General features: G+C 43.7%; 1 protein-coding gene and 1 long non-coding RNA gene across 13 annotated transcripts in view; one reads left to right on the top strand and one right to left on the bottom strand.

The window, feature by feature from the left end:
• FHL2 (four and a half LIM domains 2) overlaps positions 1-24,070 on the bottom strand; it is a 75,421-nt gene that overhangs the window by 37,183 nt on the left and 14,168 nt on the right. For 2 of the 11 annotated variants that reach the window (XM_066267872.1, XM_066267879.1), the window contains exons 1-2: positions 9,876-9,942; positions 7,526-7,614 (exon numbers count right to left, since the gene is read on the bottom strand). The exons of 4 other annotated variants lie outside the window; for them this stretch is intronic. The gene's annotated coding sequence lies outside the window, so the exon portion shown is untranslated. Of the gene's footprint in view, positions 1-7,525; positions 7,615-9,704; positions 9,823-9,875; positions 9,943-24,070 lie in introns of those variants that run through there. 5 more of the 11 variants (XM_066267874.1, XM_066267876.1, XM_066267880.1 and 2 more) reach the window with 4 other exon arrangements.
• LOC136330698 (uncharacterized) lies at positions 9,939-22,853 on the top strand. 2 transcript variants are annotated; one of them, XR_010730360.1, is made up of 4 exons: positions 9,939-10,219; positions 12,837-12,952; positions 14,247-14,404; positions 19,089-22,853. It is a non-coding gene; the product is annotated as an uncharacterized lncRNA (long non-coding RNA). The 2 variants fall into 2 exon arrangements; XR_010730361.1 differs by having other exon boundaries at positions 9,939-10,779.

Below are 24,070 nucleotides of genomic sequence, written 5' to 3'. Positions count from 1 at the left end.
AGGTTTGGATATAAGAGTCTGCATCAGCCCTTACGTGTGTTTCAAATGTATAACAGTGCCCTTCATCTTCCGTTCGCCCTGCCCCAGAACAGAAAGGAGGGAATTCAAGCAATATGTTCACTTCTTTGAAAAGAGTTCCCATGGGCTCCCCATTATGGGTTCGTAAATGTGAATTGTAAGATGCCGCAGTGGCACAGAGATGGTTTTGGAGTTGGTTAACCTGAAATCAGATGCCAAGTGAGCATTACCTTTGACCTTGACATTGTACTGGGAAGCACAACCTGCCTTTGCACAAGAAAAAGTGCCAAACGTTCCTTGGGCTAGTCATTTTTCCCAGATGAAAAGGTCATCCTTCCACTGCCCAGCTACCAGAGAGCAGGACTGAGGGAAAGGCTGGCTTCCAAGAACAGCATGAGCAGAAGAGGACGGGGGGGGGGGGGGGGGCAGAGGAGGCTTTCCTTCACCGCATCCTCACGCACAGTTGCCATATACACACTTGGCACAGAGAAAGAGTTCACTGTGGAAACCCTGGTGTGGAGAAACACCTCCGGGCCATCAGAAATACAGAGTATTCTTCAGGAATATATTCTCAAGTGGCAATATTTAATTTGTGAGAAGTAAAACATTTTATAAATTGCTAACTATGTAAACTGGCTGACAGTGTAACTCTGAGCAATGTTTCATGAACTTGGTTCAATTTCCTGTTACTTCAGACCATTTAAGGGTGAAATTCCAGAATAATACCCTATGATGTAAATAAAATATTGTTGCCCAGTTTATGATAACAGCAAATTTGATAGTGTTTATTAATTTTGTACTTTTGTATATACAAGGTCTTGACGACCGTAAACAAAGAAATGAACATTATTCAAACATCCAGACTCGGTTATTTCCACGCTTAAAAACAATTTTTTTTCCAAGAGAATTAAACATGCAGCTGGACACATGTGGCAAGAGCCAGCGTTCTCAATCACTTTTCCTGATGTTAAAGAAGACACTGTATGGACAGTCTTGTGATAACATTATCACAAGATGAAGCTCTTCACCATTTGAATTGTTATTCTGAGACCCAGTGTATAAATATCCTTTGCACTGAAGCTACTGCAGGTCACAGCAGCTGCGATGGCAGAAGACTCATGCTTTCCTGTAATTCTTCAGTTATTGGCCTTGAAAGTGGCTATCATTTATTTCATCACACTGAACATTGTCTTTCCAACATATATATATTTTTCCAATAAAGGCTGCCATTTATGTTATAGATCATTCTGTTCGCACAAATATAAAAATAATGACTTTAGAATCTGAAACAAAAACAAAAGGAGACAAAACAATAAATTGTAGAATTTTAAAGCTCGAAGCAACTCCCAAGATTTTCTATAACTAACTAATTTTATGGATAGAAAAACTGGAGCTTAGGAATATTAATGAAAAAAGAGGATTCACATGAGTTTTTGCAAATATTAATGAAGAAAAGAGGATTCACAGGAGTTTTCATATAAATAAGTTAGCCATCTAAATTAAAACAACAACAACAACAAAAAACAACCTCCTGATCTAAACCACAAGTTGGTTCCATGTGCATTGAGACAAGCACAGGCCCTGCTGGGGAAAAGAAAAAGTCTACAGACTGAAATTTTCTCTAGAGCACCATGTCCAAGAGCTCAAGCCAGTGAGTGGGGTGAACCTTCTCTACTCTAAGCTAATAATGGCCATGATGCTCCTACATGTGGGGTGTGTTTGCTGACCTTCTCCAATTGCACAGGAACAAGACAGTCAAACTTGAAAGGAGTCAACTCTGAGCACAAAAAGGAATCTATGTCTGCTCAAAGTGTGACTGAGGCTATCCTGAGACAGCATCATCATCACTGATTCTGACTCCCAGCAGGAACATTGAAGTTACGACCTGCTCAGAAGGTCCAACTGGGATGAGGCACTTGGGCCAGCGGTTCAGGTCCCCTTTTTATAGATTCTTTTCTGATAATGGTGGCCCTCTCTCCCCCTTGGCTCATTATCTTCTCTAAGAAGTTACTATGATTTCAATGATAGAACAGTTCTGCTTAAAGCAACAGGTTAGGTGTAAGGTGAGCACCACCATTAATTAGGAACAGGGCAGGATACACTTTATCTGAGAAGGTCCTCTTACACACATCCGAAGAATTCTATGAAGCACTAACCCTGAGAGTCAAACATAAGTAGCCCATAAGCTAATGAGAAAACTAAGAGCTTCCCTTCTGTCACAAAAGTGTTTTAAATCAGTTCTTTTAATCAAATGCTACCAAGTCAAATATTCTTTTACATATTTAAAGTTACAAGTTACACTATCAATCTTAAGCTTATTGTTAACGGAAAAATGTATCTACAGCCCTCCATTAGAAGCCCCTTGTAACTTTCCATTTTTAAATCTCATAAAGCACCCAATTATTCATTCATTCAAGAAGCATGATTTGAACTGAAACTATAAGAAGTGATGCAAAGTGCTCGAGATACAAAGGGGACAAAGACACCCTCCCCCAAAGGAACCTGTAGTCTAGTGAGAAAAGCAGATCTATTATAAGGCTCCCTGTTTGAGACAGTGATGGAGAGATGCCAGGGTACAATGCACAGTCAGGGGAGGACCCCAGAGCCACAGCTCAGGGGGGTGGGGCAGGGCAGCTCTCCTTCAGGAAATGTTACCTGTGTTGGGAAAGGTGAGCCAGCTGACACTACAGGCCAAGGGACAGAGTGAGCAAGGCATGGAGATAACAAACAGGGAAGGGTGCGTGTGCACTCCAGGAAGATGGGAGTGAGTGAGATCACTCCAGGACTAGCAGAGATGAAGCTGAAGAGACGGTCCACGGCGCAGGAAAGGAGGGCCTGTGGCCTGGATTATGAACATGGATGTGCCTGTGGGCAGTAGGTTTTAGCATGTTAGCTCCAAGAAGCCTGCAGCAAATGTGGAGGGGTCACAAGAGGCCTCACTGAAAGGTCACTGTGTAGAAGCCCAACATTGCTATGTAAGGTTGGAGGAGACAAGACTGAGGAGCATGACTTTAGAAATGTTTTCAGGGTGTCAAAGTCCACTTTTGAATTGTTTCTTCAAATAAAAATAGGACATCGTGGTTCCAGAAGGGCTGTTTTAACCTAATTGTGTATAATTGCTGGCCTCTCTGACCCTCGGTATCCCTCCTGACGGGTTACATGTATGTAATCCCTGTCCATCGCCTGGCGCACAGAGATGCTGACAGGAATAGGCAACAGCATGCAAGGAGACAGGCAAACAGGAGTGTGACTGCTGACCTGTAATTTCACTGAGTCAAGTGCAAATTAGTGTCCTGGATTGCTCACCTCCTACCAGCACTACATCACTCTCAGGTGTCACAATCCCCACCCCTGCCCCAGGCTCTGCACAGCCAGGATATTTGAAAAAGCTGGATCTTAGGGAACAAGCATGGCTCCAGGCCAAGGTAACTGCACTGGGAGAGGCGAGTCTCAGGGGCAGCGGCCTGGACATGCTCTGAGCTCAGAGTCTCCGTCATCCAGGCGTGCAGGCAGAGGCCAGAATAAAGGTTCACGGAGCAGTAGAGCAAAGAGAACTAGGCTCACCTCCTGAGGAATAATTACTATTTAAATGTCTATAGGTTTTAAATGTGAGTCATTTTTATCTTTTCAGATTCAAAAACTGTGAAAGTTTGAAAAGGAAAGTGTCAGAGCTAGGAAGAGATGAGAAAAGTGAAGAAAAAGGGAGAAAGGACATAAAAAGGCAGGAAAGGAAAGTAGAGAGAGGTGGTAAGAAGATAAAAGAGAAGTGAGGACACAGAGCTAGGGTACACGTCCATTTGTGTTTTTGTTTGTTTGTTTTTGATGAGAGAGACAGAGGACAAATAGGGACAGACAGACAGGAAGGGAGAGATGAGAAGTATCAATTCTTCATTGAGGTGCCTTAGTTGTTTATTGATTGTTTTCTCATATGTGCCTTGACCAGGGGGCTACAGCAGAGTGAGTGACCCCTTGCTCAAGCCAGCGACCTTGGGCTCAAGATGGTGAGCCTTGCTCAAATCATATAAGCCCGCACTCAAGCCGGCAACCTCAGTGTCTTAAACCTGGGCCCTCTGAGTCCCAGTCTGACGCTCTATCCACTGCGCCACTGCCTGGTCAAGCACATCCATTTGTTTTGACCAGAAAGAGTTCTTGAGAATCCATGGAAGGCCAGGTGGTAGACGGCCTCTCTGGGCATGCTGGCCCAGGCCTCCTAATTTCAGGAGCTTGTTGCCCCATCCTTCCCACATGTGAGACCCGTCGGGCCACCTTGATGTAACATGGCCAGATTTGCAAAAGAAGACTCAGTCAAGCCTTTCCAATGCTTTCTTTATTCAGCCACCTACTTTGCTCTGACCCCAAAGATGACATTTCCTTCCTCCCCCTCCAAACCCAGGTGTTTTTCTAGATCAAGTGTGATTTAGGAGACTCCTCTTACAGCCAATTCCTAAAGAGAAACCTGCAAATGATCCCAAACTCTTCCCCCAACACAAGAAATTTCAGGAAGTCAGTCCTGACAAAGCCGTGGCCATCTATAAACACCACCAGGGGCCCAGCTAGGAAATTTCATTGCTTATCAACAATCAACCAGAGATTTTTAGAGAGAATTAAGAAAAATAAGTCTGTCTCATCTGGGCTCTTTTTAGACATATTTTTAAAAATGCAACGCTTTCATGACATTGCTCGACAGAGTGGGATTGCCTGCGCACCACAATAAGCGCCGTGAAGGAACACACTATGCATGCTGTGGCCTCACCCTCAGGTGACAAACATCATGTCAGGTGTTTCATAAGTACTCATAGAACGAATGAACAAATGAGGAGAGGAGTGAATGAATACAAACATCCCAGAGGACAAACATGAATGAAAACGAGAAATGCCTTATGAGAACAATACATAACAAACCAGTGTAATGTGCTTTGGAATTTGATGACATTAAACTTTTCTTTCTTCCTTCCTTCCTTCCTTCCTTCCTTCCTTCCTTCCTTCCTTCCTTCCTTCCTTCCTTCCTCCTTTCCTTCATTCATTCATTCATTCTTCTTTCTTTCTTTTTCTTCTTTTGCAAGTGAGAGGAGGGGAGACAGTCAGACTCCTCCCTGTGCCCTGACTGGGATCCATCCAGTGACCCCCATCTCAGGCCGATGCTCTGCCCATCTAGGGCCATAATCACAACCAAGCTATTCTTAGCATCTGAGACAGAGGCTCCATGGAGCCATCTTCAGTGCCCTGGCCAATGTGTTCAAACCAGTCGACTGCTACTGAACTTTCTAATGTAGATCCTTAGCTTCATTCTTTCTCTTCCATCACTGGCCTCTTCCCCTTCCAGATAAATGCTGCTTCCACCGCAGAGAGAACCTTTCTTGTTTTGTTTGAACTCTAAACCCCTGTGAACACACAGCTGCACGGTTCAAGATGTGGACTGGTTGTGTCAAGAAGCAAAAGCCAGCGAGGAAACACTTCCAAGCATGTCTGCAAAGAACATGCAAAGGCTTGTGGTATTAACAAAAGGCCCTGGGACTTCTGCTCAGACACAGTGTACAAGCAAAGATCCTCACCCCCAACGCTCTTCATTAGTCTCGCTGAACTCTTACATAAAAATTCTAGTGAAAGGGAGAGTGAAACCAGTTCAAGAGATGTTGCTGTTTTTAAATATATAATAAGGTGCCTAGAAATCTCTTGAAATTGATTTTTAGATTGTTAGTAAGGTATAAGATTGACTATGCCTACAGCAATATGATATATGTATGGATCAATTGAATGAACTTTCACTGAGCACATTTATGAGCAGAAGTCAGGGATGCTATTATAATTTGATATGTAAAAGGGTAACTTTCAAAAAAATCTTGATTTGACTCTGATAAAGAAATATTTTGCATGGAGACAATACTTAAATAGGTAAACTGCTGTCTTCCAAATCAACGCTTGAATATAGAATAATGAAAAGAAATGAGGAAATGATCAATGTTAAATGTCTGACCTTAAGTAAGTCCACAAATATAAGAATAGTGATACCTGTTTTGATATCCTAGGGACTTTTAATTCAGTCAATAAGAATGTCTAAAATAACCACTATTTTCCAAGTACTACCTTAGGTACTGGGATAATGAGATAAAACATACAATTTCTGAAAGACTTCTAGTCCAGTTCTAGCACCAAGGAATATAAATCACCTTAAAGATACTATCTTGTAAGTTACTATCAAAACATGTAGGTTCAGTCCATGCCAGACAAGCATGGTTTTGAAGGTCAGAAGGGCGAACTGCCTCAGCTTTATAAATCACCTCAGTTTTGGGGGTTAGGGGGCAACCCTACGTTACAGCCCTACCACTGCCTTCCTGGGTGAACCCATGCTCTCACCAGTCTCCTCCAATTCCAGAAGCAGCTGGTTGTTTATGCCCTGCTCTGTCTACATGGCCTTCCACTTACTATGACCCCTGCTTGGCCTTATCCTTGGGCAACTCCCAGTTTTCATGAAAAACTGGCCTCTTTGTTCTCCAGCTCTTCCACTTCATGGCATCTACTCAACACACCTGTCAGCTTCTCTCAGGACTGCTGGCACCTTTCCTGCTACTCCGTGTATGGAGTGAGTCTTACTTGTTCCAAAAGTTGTATCAGCAAACACAGAGAGTTCTATTTTCTTTTTGACCGAAAACCTAAAAATTACAGACTTCAAGATGACCTTTGGCATAAATTTTATTTACCCATAGAAACAGGGCAGCTGTCGGCACAGACATCACTTGCCTCCCTTTGTATCATAAGCCTAAAGGAGATCTTTAAATCCCAAACTAAACCAGGGCAGCAAAGGTATGGATTACAAAGGCTGAGAATGACTGTGAAAATATGTGATGTCTAGGTTCAGGCCAGGTGTGAGAATTACCCATGAGAACTGGACTCATGATGGAGAGACTGAATGCTGCCCCAAATCTCTCCTTAAATCCCTAAGAAGACAACCACATTTTACAGCCAAAGGAAAATCAAGACACCAATGGCAAAAGTGATGGAATCTTACAGAAGTGAGTCTGAGAGCTGGTAAGAAGAATTTTTAAGCAAAGTTACTGGGGAGCTGCATTAGTCAGAATTCTCCAGAGAAACAGAACCAACAAAAGAATTGATACTTAAAGAAGTCTGAAAGCCTGAGGACCAGGAATACCAATAGTGTCAGTTCTAGTTCAAAAGCTAGCAGGCTCAAGATCCAAGAAGAACTGATGTTCCAGCCTAAGACCAAAGGCTGGAAAGGACCACTGTCCCAGCGAGGCGGGCAGGCAGGTCCGGTTCCTGCTTGCTTAGCCTTAATGTTACATTCAGGTCTTCAGTTGATTGGATCAGGCCCCTTGACAATGAGAAGGGCTTTTCTCAGTCTACTGATTCAAATGCTGATCAAACGCAGACACACCCAGAAAAAACATCTATATCTGGGCACCCCATGGCCCCCCTCAAGCTGACATAAAATCACAAAGCCTAAAGTCCAAATCCACAATTTAGGACAACAGACCTAATGCATTTAACTCACCCCAAAACCACATTGCCAGCTTGGTCTCCCAGAAGAGAAGGTTTTCAGTCACTTGAGAAGAGTCCAAGCATTTTGTTCAAGGTAGTTATCTGGAAGGAATAGTCTCTTGGTGTAATTCCATGTGATAAATGGACTTTGTTAAATTCTCATAATAAAATGACACAGGAAGTACCCAATATCTCTTGTTCACCCAAGTGCATAGAACTTTGTATCCCGTGGCATCTGAGTCAGAAATTTTCCTGCTCCAGCCCCCCTACTGACAAGGGAAGCAGCTTGAGTACCAAAGGCTGGGTAACCTTAGTGCCACACAGAAGTAGAAGCCAGGCCTCCTGAGCTCCGTCTAATTTTTTTTCAATATCCTACCAGGCATTTTTGTCTGCAAGTTAAGATTTCTTTCAATACTGGATGTGATTCAACAAGTAATCTTGAGTCAAAGTATGCAACCTCAGTGAAATATTCCAGTGTGCCTCAATAGTTTAGTGGTTAGAACTCAGGCTCCTGAGTTAAGCTCTCTGGGGTCACATCTCCGGACCAGCATTTCAAAGCTGGGAAACCTTAAGCAAATGTTACTTTGTGCTTCAGTTTATCTGTAAAAATGATGATACCATTAAATATGTATGTATACACTGCTTATGATGTGTAGGCTTGGTAACAATCCTGCAAGCCAAGTCACTGTCCTCTGTTTTCCAGTTGTGGAAACTGAGGCAGAAAGCGATTTGGTGACTTGAATAAGGTTGCACAACTCATGGCTAAGAGACAGGGACATGAACTCAGGCAGCCTAGCTCCAGTGCATGCACATCCACCAGCCCATCCATCCCACCTGCCTTCTGGCATGTATGTGGGGAGTAAATGAGATTGTGAACATGAGTGCCTAGAACAGGGCAGGGGCCCCAGGAAGCCAATATAGCCCTTATTAACACACCGCTGTGTAAAATCATTTTAGAGCATGACAGATATTGTGGAAACCCAATTCTGTATCTGAATTGATAACCCCTAAAAATTCAGGGTGAGCTAAACCTGAAAAGCACGGTGAAAAACATTTTCTATAAATGCACAATGAAATATTCTGTATTGACTTTGGTTTTATGGAAGTTAATTGCCAACCAGAAGTTCCTATGTCTAACATTTACCTCAAATGTTTTTTGGTCTAAATCCCCTTCAGAAGAGCAAAGCCTCCTCCTTCTAACATATCACTTCAAAACGCGGGTAAGCGAAGGCAGTGACAAAGGTGCCAGGAGGGTTTGGCCTTGTGTTTTGAATAGTTCTCCTGATTATAAACCCAAACTGATACCTCTCCCAAGATAAATACAAGGGAGCAGCGGCCATGGAGGGCAGTTCTCCTTGGAATGGAAAGCCAAATTGGGATTTGGAAGTAAATATGATTGTCCTTTATTTAAAATAGGAAAGAACACTGAACAGTTTCTGTCAGCAATTTCAGGTAGGCTAACAAATCACACAAGTGCAACTTAAGATGAGAATTTTTTTTTCGTTAGCCCATTTTGTTAAACCTGGTGGTTGTTTGTTAATTTCCACACGAATTAATGCGGGAGGCCACACCAAAAGATTCACTTCTTTCTACTAAACGGTAAGGTGCAGACACCCTGCACAGGCAGATAGGGGCCAAAGTCAAGGACTTCGAGCTTGGGGAACAGTCAGTCACCTCTCCATGCTGGGACCCTCAGTCAGCCTCCGCCCCAGGCTCGCCCCCCCAGTGGTGACACCCATCTGGGTTGGACACTTGGAAGCGGACTGCTTCTCCGAGGATGGGGCAGCGGTCCCTTGGGTCTACAATATACCTCCCAGGCTTCCTCACCACGATTCAGCTTCCTTCTCCCCTACTCTCCCCCACCGCTCGGCTCCCCTCTCTCCCCGGGCCTCCACCTTGCTCGGCTCCCCCCTTTCTCTCCGGGTCTCCCCTATCGCTCAGCTCCCCTCTCACCCGGGGCCTCCACCTTGCTCGGCTCCCCCCTCTCTCCCCGGATCTCCCCCACCGCTAGGCTCCCCTCTCTCCCCGGGTCTCCCCCACCGCTAGGCTCCCCTCTCTCCCCGGGTCTCCCCCACCGCTAGGCTCCCCTCTCTCCCCGGGTCTCCCCCACCGCTAGGCTCCCCTCTCTCCCCGGGTCTCCCCCACCGCTAGGCTCCCCTCTCTCCCCGGGTCTCTCCCATTGCTCGGCTTACCCCTCTTCCCGGGCCGGGTCCCCCTCACTGCTCGGCTCCCCTATCCCAGGGTATTCATTACGGCTTTGCGCCTCTCTCTCCGGGTCTCTCCCACGTCTTGGCCTCCCATTTCCCAAACCATGCGAGCGGAGCCCTATTTCCCTCCAGGTGGCCGGATGGTGTAGCACTCACCGCGTGGTGGGCAAGCGCTCCGAAACCGGGCGGGAGAGAGGTCCCGGTTGGCGGCGGCGGCGGCGGCGGCGGCGGCGGCGGCGGCGGCGGCGGCGGCTCTAGGATGCGGTTCCGCAGCCGGCCCGGTGCAGCGCACGCCGGATGGAACGCACCCTCCCACCCCGGCGAACTCCGCGTGTCATTTGACCATATAAGGAGACAGACGCACGCCTCCGCCGCGCCTACAGCTTGGGCTCCGCGCGCTGGCAACAAGTGTGGGGGCGTCGGGGCAAATACCCTCCCCCTCTTGTTCACCGCGCCACCGCCCGGGACTGCGGCACGTACGGATCCCGGCTCTTTGTTAGGTTTGGACTCTTCTTTCGTTCCCTCGGTGTGCTGTGGGGCTTCACCCGGGTGGTGGCTCCCGGGGACGAGTTTGGGATCATGGCGGAGTCGCAGAAATTTCCCGGGTTCCCTGGACCAGGGGCAGACCGAAGTCTGAGAAGGTGCAGCGAGCGAGAGGAACCGGGCCATTTACCAGGCTTTCCGAAGTCAGGAGGCATTCGCCCGAGATGTATTTGCACTGTGGACTATTTTCCGCCTTACTCTTCAGACTTGCTGGAAAGAACACAGCAGATGGCTCAAAAGAATTGATAATGCCAGTTCTTTGTACCGCTACAGAGGGGACAGGAGAAGGTTCAATGCTCAGCACTCCAGGGGCAAGAAGGCTGTTTAGATTCTGTTGTCCTCTCTAGAGACAAACAAAACTGAGGTGGAGAGAATGCTTCCCACACTTAAAACCCCCTGCATGAAGGACACATCGTAGCGATGGATGGCACCAGTCAGCTTTGCGGGAGGGGGTCCAGGGAAAGGGAGCACCCAGAAAGGAACGTTTGTTAACTACGTGGCTAGCCTCCGTGTGCAGGTACAGGTGCAAGATGAGCTGATGGATCTTGAAGGCATAGTAGAAATACTGTGGGCAGACACTTTGTGTTTAACCTTCAGTGGACCTCAGAGAAAGAAGGACTATTTGTTCTCTTGTGGTTGACTGACAGTCAATGTCTGGAGATACTTCATACAGTCAATGTCTGAGTACATTGACTGACACTACTGACAGTCAATGTCTGGAGACAGATGGAGGCTCCCCATCTGTCTCCATCATGCAGTTACAGAACTTGAGAGCCAGCATATTAGCTTCCACATACTGAGCACTACTAGCTCTATGTGCTATTTTATTTAATTCTACACCTTTAAGGCAAAAGATTTTATGGTGAGGACTATATCAGACGAATTTGTTCACAGTCTCCTGATCAACAATTATGCCCACTGGGATTTGAACGGGTGTCTATTAGGTAGCAAAGCCATGCAAGTATCTTACAGGATATGAAATGCCCCTAATGCCATCAGCCACTCCAGTGCTTTCCTGAGGACTAAGACATAAACCCAAACAGAGCTGGATGTATGGAATCCAGTCTTCCCTCTCCCATTCTTCCCAGAAACCCCCACCTTCTCACCAAGAAGGGAATTATGGTTTTCTGACTTAAATTCCCACTGACAGTCAAGGCAGGCCAGTATCTTGAAATTCAGAACTAAGTTTGTATAGAAAAGCCTTTCTCTCTGACAACATCTAGATTTGTTGTTGTTTATATAGTTGCAAATTACAAAATGACCACCTAATACTCAGATGATGAGTCTAAAAAACAAGTTTAAAAATTATTGAAACATTATTTTCTGCATTTATCTTCTTTCTTTTAGCTAACTTTATTTTATCTACTCTTCTCAGTTGTATTTTTATTTCATTTGTTTTAATTTTCTATTTTATTGATAGAGATATAAATCTTCTAGTAACAGCTTTAACTGTGCTATACAGATTCTGATATGTTGTATTTTCTTTATTATTATTTTAAGAAATAATGCAATTTAATTTTGTATTTCACCTTTGACCTAAAAGAAAGACAAGCATATTAAATAACCTTATGATGATGTAATTAACACAATCCAGACTCTGGGAGCATATTTATCCAGTTTCTACAATAATGTCACAAAAGAAAGAAAAAAAAAGGAGGAAGATGGAGAAGGAAACCAAAAAATTAAGAAAAGCCTTAACCAACTGCAGTGAATGGATGGACCTATGTTAGGTTGTGTATCAAAGAACAGACTTTTGAAAATATAAATTTATAGGCTCTGGCATGTTAGCTCAGTTTATTAGAGTGTCTTCTTAAAATGCCTAGGTTGTGGGTTTAATCCCTGGTCAGGGCATATACAGGAAGCAACCAGCAAATGCACAACTAAGTGGAACAACAAATGAATCTCTCTCACTCTCTCTCCCTCCCTCCCTCTCCAATCTCTCCTTTCCTTTATCTTCCTCCTTTTCTCTTTCTCTCTAAAATCAAGCAATCAAAATTAATTATTTATTAATTTACTTTAGGTGTGATAATGAAGTTACACACATGCATTTTTAAAGCCCTTACTTCTTAGAAGTAGTACCAAGATATTTATCAATGAAGTAACATTATGTCTGAGGTTGTTTCAGAATAATTTGAGTTTGCAGAAGATGGGTAGGATATATATATATACATATATATATGTATATATACATAAATATATATGCACACAGTATATATATAGAGAGGTATGTATCTATATGTTAGTATCAACAATAGATTAATTGTAACCATTGAAGCTCAGTTCATTATACTAATCCAGCAGTTCAACTCCTTTTGTAAGGCTTGAAAATTTCCATAATGAACACTTTAAAAATTATAAATACACATGCAATTTGCCCTTAACCCAACATTTCTCCTTATAAGGAATTATCTTACAGATTAACTTGCTCATATGTAAACTTATATACATAGAAGAGTTAGTATAGAATTGTTAGTAATAGTAAAATATTGGACCATGTTATATGTTCATCAACAGGGCCAAGTTAAATATCAAATGAATAATTTTAAAATTATTTCTCTGGAATCTTTTAAAAAGAGTTAGGTAGCTACATCGACTGATTTGACCTGATCTTCAAGATATATCAACAAAAAGATAAGAGAACACTTTGCAGAGAGCAACAGCTGTTTGTGCTGATACACAAAGAAGGGGAGGTATGTGCATTTAATGTGGTTGCCTGGGGGAGGGGGGCTGGGGTCATTGAGTGAAAGCTAGATTAATTTTTACTATGTATCCTTTATTTCTTTTAAATTTATATAAACGTATTATCCATTCAAAAAAATAAAACATTAACACATGCTCCTTCTTTAAGAAAAATATGAAACAAGTTTGTTAGCTTGAATTTATAGAAAGTCAATAGCAGGTTTGCCAGAAGTGGAAAAGGAGGAATGTAATTCTGGGATTAATGACATATGTACTTTTCTGAACAATTTTAATCAAAGAAAAAACTATTTTAAAAATAAAATTTTATAAACCATTCTGGTAAAATGTATTTTTAAAAGTTCTATCTTGTTTACCATTGCATTCCTCAGACCTAAGTGTAGTGCATGGCATATAGTATGTGCTTAATAAACACAGATAATGAATGGATTGCAGAAAAGTTATTTAAAATGTAACAAATCCCTCATTTTGTAAATTGATTACAGTATAACAGATAGAATATTATAGAAGATACAGCACAATCTGAAGCAATACAGCTTGATCTCTGGAATCAGGCCTGGATTTGAGGCCATTTATTACGTAGGACCAGCTCTGTGGCCTGGGGCAGCCACAAAGCCCTCTGTTTGCTCATATATAAAGTGAGCTAATACCATATACATTGCAAAATTGTTGGGAAGATCTTTTTATATAACTCACACGAACCACTTAATTGCTTTAGTACAGTCCTTGGCACATAGCAGGCTCTCAGTTATTTGACAGTAAAGGGCAGATGAATCCAGAATAAGAAGGAAACATGAAGGTTTGTAAAAGGGACAAACTTCCAGTTATAAGGTAAATAAGCCCTGGGGATGTAATGTATAGCGTGGTGACTATAGCTGATACTGTACTGTGTATTTGAAAGTTGCTAGGAGAGTAAATCCTAAAAATTCTCATCATAAGAAAAAAAAAATTGTAACTGTGTGGTGGTGGATGTTAACTAGATTAAGGTGGCGATTACTTTGTAATGTATACAAGTATTAAATCGTGATATTAGATACCTGAAACTAATATAATGTCATATCAGTTATATATATTTCAATATTAAAAAAGTAAACACACTTAATTTTCATCAGAAGGAAAATATAGATAAAAGGCTAATTCATGGAAGGAAATAATTCAGAAATTTTATCTTCTGGGAAACAAATTAAGTGGCAAGTCTGATAGGTTATTCAAGTTCTTCTCTTGTTTATTTCAGTACTGTAATTCTTTCAGCAGCCAACATGGCCCTAACTTCTTTCTCTCTTGCAGAGGTTTCTGGGAGAGGCAAAGCTAAGAAGGGAGGGAAGATAAGGCAGACTCTGTGGTTCTGAAAGTGTGGCCTGGGACCAGCGGCAGCAGGACCACGAGGAAACTTCTTACAAATAAACATTCGTGGGTCCACCTCTGTGTTTCAGCAAACCCTGCAGGTAATTCTGATGACTGACAGTGCTTCTGGGTAAAATACACTCTAGAGAGTTCAAGTCTGGACTCAGTAAATTTACCTGAGACCTAGGACATGTCAGTTTCTATGGGGGGAGAGTGAGGGAACAGAGATAGACTAAACATAGAACAGGCTCAGGAGCTCTAAATCCAATTGCAAGCATTACTTACTCTGTCAGGTAAAACATTTACAAGGCAAAAAGCTCCAGTCTGTATCCCAGTGATACAAATGCTGAAACTTTTATTTCTCTTCCTTGAGAGGCCCAAGAGGAAGGCAGAGCTTCTAGGAGCGGGCAAGGACTGCAGACCAGGTAGTGGGTAGCCAGGTGGGCCGGCAGGTGGGTGGCCAGGACCCGCACCACCAGCACTAGGAGATGTCACCCTCACCAGGAAGAAAGTGAAACTGCTGGATATGGGGTGCGGGTCAGACCTCCCTACCTTAGTTACTCTAACTGACCACTTCAGTAAAGATTGTTAGAGCACTTTTATCCCATTTAAGAAGGGATTTCTCACAGGCAGTTCCTTCTACTCAAACCTGGGACAAAAAACTAGTGGATGATTTGCCTTTGGTTCAGAGGTAATCACTCTTAATTGCCTCAAAAGGTTGGAAGGTGAGTGAGTGTCTTAGATCATAAAGCTCGTGGTCAAAGGGTGAATTCTCCCCATGCTGCCTGGAGGGGAATGGGATCAGGAGGCAGGACTTTGGGAGCTTTCTCCTGACACAGTGCCAGATCCCAGTGTGGTGGCTCAAACACCTGGACTCACTCTTCTAAATGCGCTGTTTTCCTGAATGAAGCATGTGCTATGGAAGAGGACCCCACGGGCAGGATGGTCATTTATCTGCCTGTGCCGATGCTTGGTCTTGTCACAGTTACATTCTAGTAGGACCCGACATGGTTCCCTTGCCTACTAGACTTCAGGAAAAGCTCAGCCTTCTACTAAAGGCAAACTCTTTCCTTCCCTCCCCCTTTACCGGGCTCTGGTCAGGAGAGAAAATGCTCGGCTCTTCCTTTAAGATGAAAAGTTTCCCTATCTCATTTGCTCTCTTTTTTTCACAAACTGATTAATGAATGCAAAGAGTCAGTGTTTAAAGTCTGAAAAGTATGTCTGACTGAGCCAAATCCACAAACAATTCTGTGAGTCTGAATTTGCCATCATTGTTTAATCTTATTTGGAGCATTAGATACAAGTTTCCATGTGGCTTTGATAACTCATTAAAAAAGTTTCCCTTGGTGGCTTAATGCCCACTAAAATGAAACCATTCACACAGCGGTTGTGGTCAGTTGTGGGTCAGGAAATGATGCTGGATGGTTTCAAATGAAAACGATAATGTAGTCCAGTGGTCCCCAACCCCCGGGCCGCGGACCGGTACCAGTCCGTGGGCCATTTGGTACCGGTCCGCAGAGAAAGAATAAATAACTTACATTATTTCCATTTTATTTATATTTAAGTCTGAGCAATGTTTTATTTTTTTAAAATGACCAGATTCCCTCTGTTATATCCGTCAAAGACTCACTCTTGACGCTTGTCTCGGTCACGTGATACATTTATCCATCCCACCCTAAAGGCCAGACCATGAAAATATTTTCTGACATTAAAGCAGTCCATGGCCCAAAAAAGGCTGGGGACCACTGATGTAGACCCAGAAAAATTTGCTTCTAATTTTTAATCTTTTGTTTCTGATTTCAGTCCTTTTTTGTGGTAATCCATTCACTTCTCTGCTTCCAGCAGTTTTTCTTCTTTAGTAGCTATTCCAGTTAAAAGAGGTGTGACTAAGGTTTGTGAAAACCTGTCAGAATCTTATTTTGAATGAACCATGTTTGCTTCTTTGGAATACCTGAAATTCTTTCTTCCCTCCACATTCTTTTTTTTTTTTTTTTTCAATTAGAAAATTAGAAGAGACAGTTACCTGAAGCTCTTTTACTTGTGGCCTCCAACAGTTCTTCTGGCATCTTGAAATGAGAGAGCTTTTCATGCCTCACCTGTTTCTCAGAATGTTGATTTTAAACCACACTGAAATCCAGATATGCTTAGTGAACGAACTTTTTAAGTCAATACTTACTGCAACTTTAAAATTGTAAGCTTTTTCTTTTCTGCCACCAAAGTCTTTTTGTACTATTTCTGCTTTGATCAGGATCATTCACAGAAAATCCACTGGTGCAGCCTAGGTAGGAAGAGCCAAGGGGCCAGTCTCTAAGACAGAGGGGTTAAGCTCAGGCCAGATCCCCTGTGTGTTGCCCTGGTAACAAACACCCTTAATCTTTGTGTGTCCCCACTATCTCACTTGTGACACAAGGATGTATCACCTCTCTTCTTACCTTAAAGGGCTATTTCAAATTATTTAATTTTTCTCAAGTCATTCTTTTTTTTTGGACGGAGACAGAGAGTCAGAGAGAGGGACAGATAGGGACAGACAGGAAGGGAGAGAGATGAGAAGCATCAATTCTTTATTACAGCTCCTTAGCTGTTCAGTGATTGCTTTCTCACATGTGCCTTGAGGGGGGGGGGCTACAGCCAGAACAAGTGGCTCGTTTATCAAGCCAGAGACCTTGGGCTTCAAGCCAGCGACCTTTGAGCTCAGGCCAGCAACCATGGGGTCATGTGTATTATTCCATGCTCAAGCCAGCAACCCCACGCTCAAGCTGGTGAGCCCCTGCTCAAGCCAGATGAGCCCATGCTCAAGCCGGTGACCTCGGGTTTTTGAACCTGGGTCCTTCACATCTCAGGAAGTTCTTGGGATAGTGCTTCTATCTCCAAGAGTCTAAGTCTTTATGAGTTGATGGCTGCTTCTTCTGGCCTGCTCTTGCTCCACTCTCCCCATCCACCTGGGCCTCATTCAACCACTAAGAATGCTGCTCATCTACCTCCAACCATGCCTGTTTCAAGATGAAATCTCTCAGAAAGAAAAACTGGTCTATTTCCTTCATTCACTCAGATTGTTGATATATAAACATTCCCAAAGGAAGAGCAGATTGGTAAACTTGACTGTGGCATCCACACTGACAGAGACGATTGTGGGGCTTTCTAAGCCACGGATCTTAATTTTGACTTAATTTTGACCATCGGCAGGCAATCTTAGAACACTTCCCAAGCCATATGGAACCAGCACTTTCGCTTACGAAGAGTAAAACTTCACATACCTAGTTGTGCTTTTTCGTTACTTTTTTGTTTGTTTGCTTGCTTTTAGCGAGAGAGATGGAGACAGAGAGAGAGAGAGAGAGAGAGAGAGAGAGAGAGAGACAGGGACAGACAAGAAGGGAAAGAGATAACAAACATCAATTCTTTGTTGTGGCACCTTAGTTGTTCATTGATTGCTTTTTCATATGTGCCCTGATTGTGGGGGGGGGGGGCTCCAGCTGAGCCAGTGACCCTATACTCAAACCAGCAACCTTTGGGCTTAAGCCAGCAACCATGGGCTCATGTCTATGATCCCACATTCAAGCCAGTGACACCACGCTCAAGCGGGTGCGCCCACTCTCAAGCCATTGACCTTGGGGTTTCAAACCTGGATCCTCTGCATCCAGGCTGATGCTCTATCCACTGTGCCACCACCTGGTCAGGTCACACAGCTAGTTGGGTTTGCAGTGAGCATTCTGCCATTTTGGATGAGTCTCCCTTGTTTGTATGCAAGGGGCATACACAAACAGAGGACAGCAGTAGCTCCTTGTTGGAGTGGAATGAATTGGGCTGATAGTCAATCAAGATAAACTTGACATCCCTGATTCTGGAACAAGGAGTTTAGAGGAATAATCATTCCTTACAACTATTACAGTAAATTCTTTCTTTCTTTTTTTTCTTTTGAGTGCTGATATGGAGGCTTTTTTTTTTTTTTTTTTTTTTTTTTTTTTTTTTTGTAAAGAAAGGTGAGATGGGTGTGGATTTAGACTCAGGGTTTTGGAAGATTTATTTCTTCCCTTTTGTCTGAAACTCTCAGAGGAGAGGTAGTTTTAGAGGCATGCCACATACTACATGGTACCGGGGGTAACAGCAGTGGTGAAGGGGGACTGGGGAGAGCCTGTGGCCTCCAGGGGAGCAGGGAGCACCTGGAGGATCGTGCTGGAGAGTCTGAGGGTGCTGGTGGCCCAGGAATGGGAGATCTCCAAGTGCAACAAGGCTTTGGTCACAGAGAAAGAGCCCCGGGGCCTGCTGGGAAGCATGCCCCAGGGAGAGTGAGAGGTGGTTGAGAGAGGACACTGGCGGCAGAGACATTGGAGAAGTGGGGAAGGGAAGGTGAGGTGGGAGGAAGGAAAGGGAGCTTCCTTTTGGGAACTATGCGAGAAGCTGGTACCTGGCTAGTTAATTTATGGGGTCAAACAAGGTGCTGGGTACCATTCACCTGAAAGTCAGGGATGGTTTGAGTGGATAAGCTAAGGTTACCGCTGCAGTCTCCCCATGACTTCACCTCTCACATAGCTTCAGCCATTTCAAGAGAGGCCATGACATTATAAGTCCAGCCAGACAGCAAACCAGGGGAAGCACAGAGGGTTTACCAGCTTAGTAGATCAACCTCAAAGTTAATGGTAAAATTTACATTTTTAAATAGAGTTGGGAATTGTGCTGTAATTGTGCTTAGGATTAACGAAAGATAACTTTCAGTCTGTTATGGAGAGCTCTGAGTATGATGCGTAGTAAATAACATGATATTATTGTTTAAACGTCTTCTGGTGCCAGAAGAAAAATGCAGACGGGACATAAAATCCATGCTGGAGCCATCGCAAGTTCTCCCTGCCTGTGCTGGAGTCCCAGAGCTGCCTGTGGGTCTGAGCAGAAGGGCACATGCTACTCTCAGTAACAAGCTGCAACCTGGCCCAGCCTTCCCTATACCTGCACCAAGAGAATAGCACGCCTCCTGCCTGCTGCACAGTAACCTAGAACCACAGGCCATTCCAGAGGGCAAGGAGAACCAGGAACACTGGCCTGGTTATTCTGCTGGGACTGGGACCCTGAAATTACCATCTACCCTGGCAAAACTGGAAGCAAAGGCTGTGATTTGGGAGGCAGGATCCAGAGTGGAGTATGGACAAGAGGCTGGAACCCGGGACTTTTCTCTGCTTCCCAAAAGCAGCAGCTTGCCAGCCAAGAAGACCTGGGGCGTCTGCAGCCCAGGCTACCTTGCTGGCGGCTCCTTCTAGAAGCCCGCCTGTCTGCCTCTTTTCATACTTGTGATGATACTGAGCATATGCCCTGATGAGAAAAATAATCCCAAATAGCTGCAAAATAAATTATTTTCTCTTCCGTATGTCTGGGGGGGGGGGGGGATCTAGGCTGGTCTCCTGGCAGGTGGAGAGGAGTAAGGGGAAGGTTTATCTGCATGTGTCCAGGTCAGGGGCCACGGCCTGCTTTCACTGAGCGTCTCTACTAGAGATTCTCAGAAAGTCAGTAAACCACCCGCCCAGTTTCTTAGGGCAATGCCTTTTGAAGTCTATTCTGAATGCCAATCTCTGGAAAATGTATCATATATTATGCTGCTGTTTGTTGGTGGTGTCCAAACCAACATTTTGTATCATCTTACTCAGACGGGCAGGATTTCTCGCACAACCAGAGGAGGCATGTGGTATGCACATCTCGTATGAGCTTGTGTTTCTGTTGTACTGATTGCCAGAGGGTCCACACAGGCGGAAAGACATGCAGACGAACCGGAACCTCGAGGAGCAGTGGAACAAGTGTTCTACCAGAAGGAAGTTAACACTGTGGCTGGTAGCAGGGATAGCTACAAGAATGTAGAAAAGTTGTGTGATAGAAATATGCTATTTTAGGAAGCAATACACTGCCTATTAAACAAACCTCAGGTAGAAGATCAGAGATCTAGTACATAAAATGTTTTTAATTTTAAGATTTCAAGTTCCATTTCATCATTTACAAAATGTTCATCATCTTGGCCCTGAACTAAATCCTCATGAAATTTAAGGGAGGGGAGTAGTAATATGAGCCAACATGAAGGAATTCCAAATAGGCCTCTGTGGGTGCATGTGACCTACCATCATCACTTGAGGTAATTAGACTCATTCATTCTTATCTCAGTTAATAAAACTGATCTTAAAATTAAGGCTGACTGACACCCACTGTATTTTAAACTGTAGACAAAATTAAAGGGTATTAATGTAATTTCCTAGTATTATCTTTGTTTAAATTTTAAGTGTAACTTTTAAAAATAAAAACAGATTATAACTTTAGAAAAAGTATTATCAGAGGTGAATGCTGTCAAGTTTAGAGCAAACTTGGAGAAAACAAAGTATAATGTACAATAGTTCTTTCTCATTAATTATTTTCAAGCTCCCCTTCACAGCCCTTGTCTTTTATTCCTGGTTTTAGTTAGAATTCTTTTCCTCTACTCACCCAAAATCCTAATCTTTAGAATAAAGAATTTATAAAGGATTCTGAAGGAACTTCAGCCCATCCCTTCCAGAGCTTAAAGTCCAGTGTGACCAGCAGGGAGGCAGCCAGCTGGGTAAACATAAGAGCCCAATAAAATCTGGTCAGCGTTCAACTATAGAAAGTATACCCTACTCTGGGTATGTGTATATCCAAAAGAAGTGATACAAAGAGAGGAAGTACTTGCTTGAACACTCAGATGAGTCCACCACATTGCTGGAGCAGGAAGACTTTATCTTTGCGTCTTGCCTGTCTGGTTGAAAGGTGTCTGTTTCCTGACTATCTGCTTCTCCACCCCTCTCCCACTTCTCTTCCTCTCTCTCTTCTCTTCCCTCAGCCATTGGCCTTGGGCACTGAAGATGGGGCCATGGCCTTGCCTCAGGCGCTAAAATAGCTCGATTGCAGAGCAATGGAATGGCAGCCCCAGATGCACAGAGCATCACCTGGTAGGGGTTTGTCAGGTAGATACCTGGTCGGGGCACATGTGGGAGTCTGTCTCTCTGCCTCCCTACTTCTCACTTAAAAAAACTAAAAAAAAAATTAAAAAAGAAAGGTGTCTGCTTCCTTTTTGACAGCATAACAGCCATACCATTTCATCATCCACTGGGGATGCCTATCCACAATGGATACAATGTGTTGCCTTCTGCATTTGTCAAGGGACACTGGGCTCTTGGAAACAGGTTCTGTACTCCATAAGGAAGAGGGAGAGAAAAATACCCAGCCTCCTGAAAGGCAATGTGCTTTGTCTCAGCCCCACCCAAAGTCTCAGTGTGCATTTTTGATGTAGAAAAGCAATTGCTTCTAAGTTTACCAGGAGGCAGAGCTCCATAATTCAAGTCAAAAGTAACTAAAACAGAATAAAAAACACATGGCAAAAAATGGAAACAGCTTGTCTATTAAAATACCTATGCAGTTAGCTTTATCTCTCCTTCCAGACATCCTGCCTAGGGTGGTTCTCTTCTACTCAGCACTAGGGGCCCATCTTCTCCCTTTCCCTATCCAAGGGTCATAAAAGGCAGCCTTTGATGTAGGGATAACCAGTTAACCACTCTCAGCTCTTGTACAAATTACAGGGAGAGGCTGCAAGGAGGACAGAGATCCTAATATGATGAGGAAGGGCTAGGCGCTCAGGCTGTGAGATGTTTTACCTATTTTGTAGCAAAGAAGGGAGGAGAATTGGGGCACACAAACAATCTGCATTTCCACACTTGGGCACAAACAGTGCTGGGTGGCAGGTATGCAGAGAAGTGTGGAGTTCCTAAAAATTACCCACTTATTTTGCAGCTTCTCAGAGCTCTGCTCACAGGACCCTTTCACTGTTTGGTGAATGGCACAGGTGCCATTGTTTTGTTTTGTTCCTTTTTCCTTTTCCCATGAAGATGCATGTTTATATATATTTATTATTATTATTATTGTTGTTGTTGTTATTTTGTATTTTTCTGAAGTGAAAAATGGGGAGACAGAGAGACAGACTCCCACAGGCATCCGAGCATGCCCACTAGGGAGCGTTGCTCCATTGCAACCAGAGCCATTCTAGTGCCTGAGGTGGAGGCCATGGAGCCGTCCTCAGTGCCCGGGCCAACTTTGCTCCAGTGGAGCCTTGGCTGCGGTAGGGGAAGAGAGAGACAGAGAAAGGAGAGGGGGGAAGGGGGAAGGATGATGAAGTAGATAGGCACTTCTTCTGTGTGCCCTGACCGGGAATCGAACCTGGGACTTCTATGCCCAGAACACCTTACCACTGAGCCAACCAGCCAGGGCCAAGACTCATGTTTATAGAAGAGATCAAGTAGAAAAACATTCCACTGGCTCAAGCCAAAGGATCAAATGAGGCTACAGAGAGACACAAATGCTCGAGAGGTGCGTGGGAGTGAGCGAGCTGCCCTTGGCCCTGTGGAGATCCAGACAAAAGAAGAAGGGAACCTGCAGATATGGGTTCCAGCAGCTGATCCCCAGATCTGGCAGCAGCCCCCACCAGGGAGGGCGCTTTCACACACAGCCTCACGTGTAGTGCTGGAAAATATCTCATGCAATAATTCTTATCCTTACAATGTGAGATATATTCTGTTCTCTCTTATTCTGTTTTTCTATTCTAGTTTATTTTATTTTATTGGTTAAAAAAAAAAAAAAAAAAAATATATATATATATATATATATATATGAGTCTCAATTCACTAAGTGGATTTATTTCCTGGCTCACACAGAACTATGAAACTATGAAACTTGCCCAAGTCTGAAAAACTTGCATTTAGGATAAACTCAGGCTGGAGGAAACCTCTTGTGAACTCATGATTTCTCTGTGAACGTGTGGAGTGACAGCAGAGAAGAAAGGCACCTCAATATAGGAAAACTCTTTCAAAAGAAAATCAAGCTACAAGGTGAGGCCTTGAAACTCTCAAATACCAATAGCCTCTTGAAGAAACATTTTATCTTACACAATGACCCGTGTAAGAGGGGTCACATCCCTTATGGACCTTATAAGAAATTGTACTCCTTATCTTCCTTGTGAAAGGAATAAACATGAGGTTGTGGGAAGCTTATGGGGGTGAATAATCCCTCTAAATGTTTAAATTTCCAGCCAAGGCAGCTCCACAAGGGGCTTTAATGAAAGAAGGAGGTTTCCCCAGCGAGGGACCCAGAACCTGCCCATTTCTACCTGTTGACCCAGTACAATCCTTCTCAGAGTGCCCCAGTTTGTACTATAAATTCTACAGTCACCCTAAGTATGGATAATTGAGGAAAATACATCTATGGCACACAGCTGTGTCATTATTTATTATTATTATTATTATTATTACTTTGCCACAAAAACGTACAGCCCATATGTTTGTTTTCTTCTATTCCAAATGAGAGGAGGAGAGGTAGAGAGACAGACTCCCGCACATGCCCCAATTGGGATCCACCCAGCAACTCTGATTTGGGGCCAGACCATATCTCTAACTTGGTTGCAATTTCTGCAGCAGATAATACTGTTCCAAAACTGTTTCCTTATCTGAAACCAGGAATAATAATACTAATAGTATTTGTAGTGTGTTTGTGAGCATTAAGTGAGCTAATACATAGTTCCTGGGTAGCAGGGGTCCCCAAACTTTTTACACAGGGGGCCAGTTCACTGTCCCTCAGACCATTGGAGGGCTCCCACATACAGTGCTCCTCTCACTGACCACCAATGAGAGAGTTGCCCCTTCTGGAAGTGCGGCGGGAGCTGGATAAATGGCCTTAGTGGGCCAAATTGCGGCCCGTGGGCCGTAGTTTGGGGACGCCTGGTAGAGATTATTCAGTAA

This window comes from Saccopteryx bilineata, chromosome 3 (genome assembly GCF_036850765.1).
Source record: "Saccopteryx bilineata isolate mSacBil1 chromosome 3, mSacBil1_pri_phased_curated, whole genome shotgun sequence".
Classification (NCBI taxonomy): domain Eukaryota; kingdom Metazoa; phylum Chordata; class Mammalia; order Chiroptera; family Emballonuridae; genus Saccopteryx; species Saccopteryx bilineata.
This window is presented reverse-complemented; position numbering and strand designations above follow the sequence as displayed.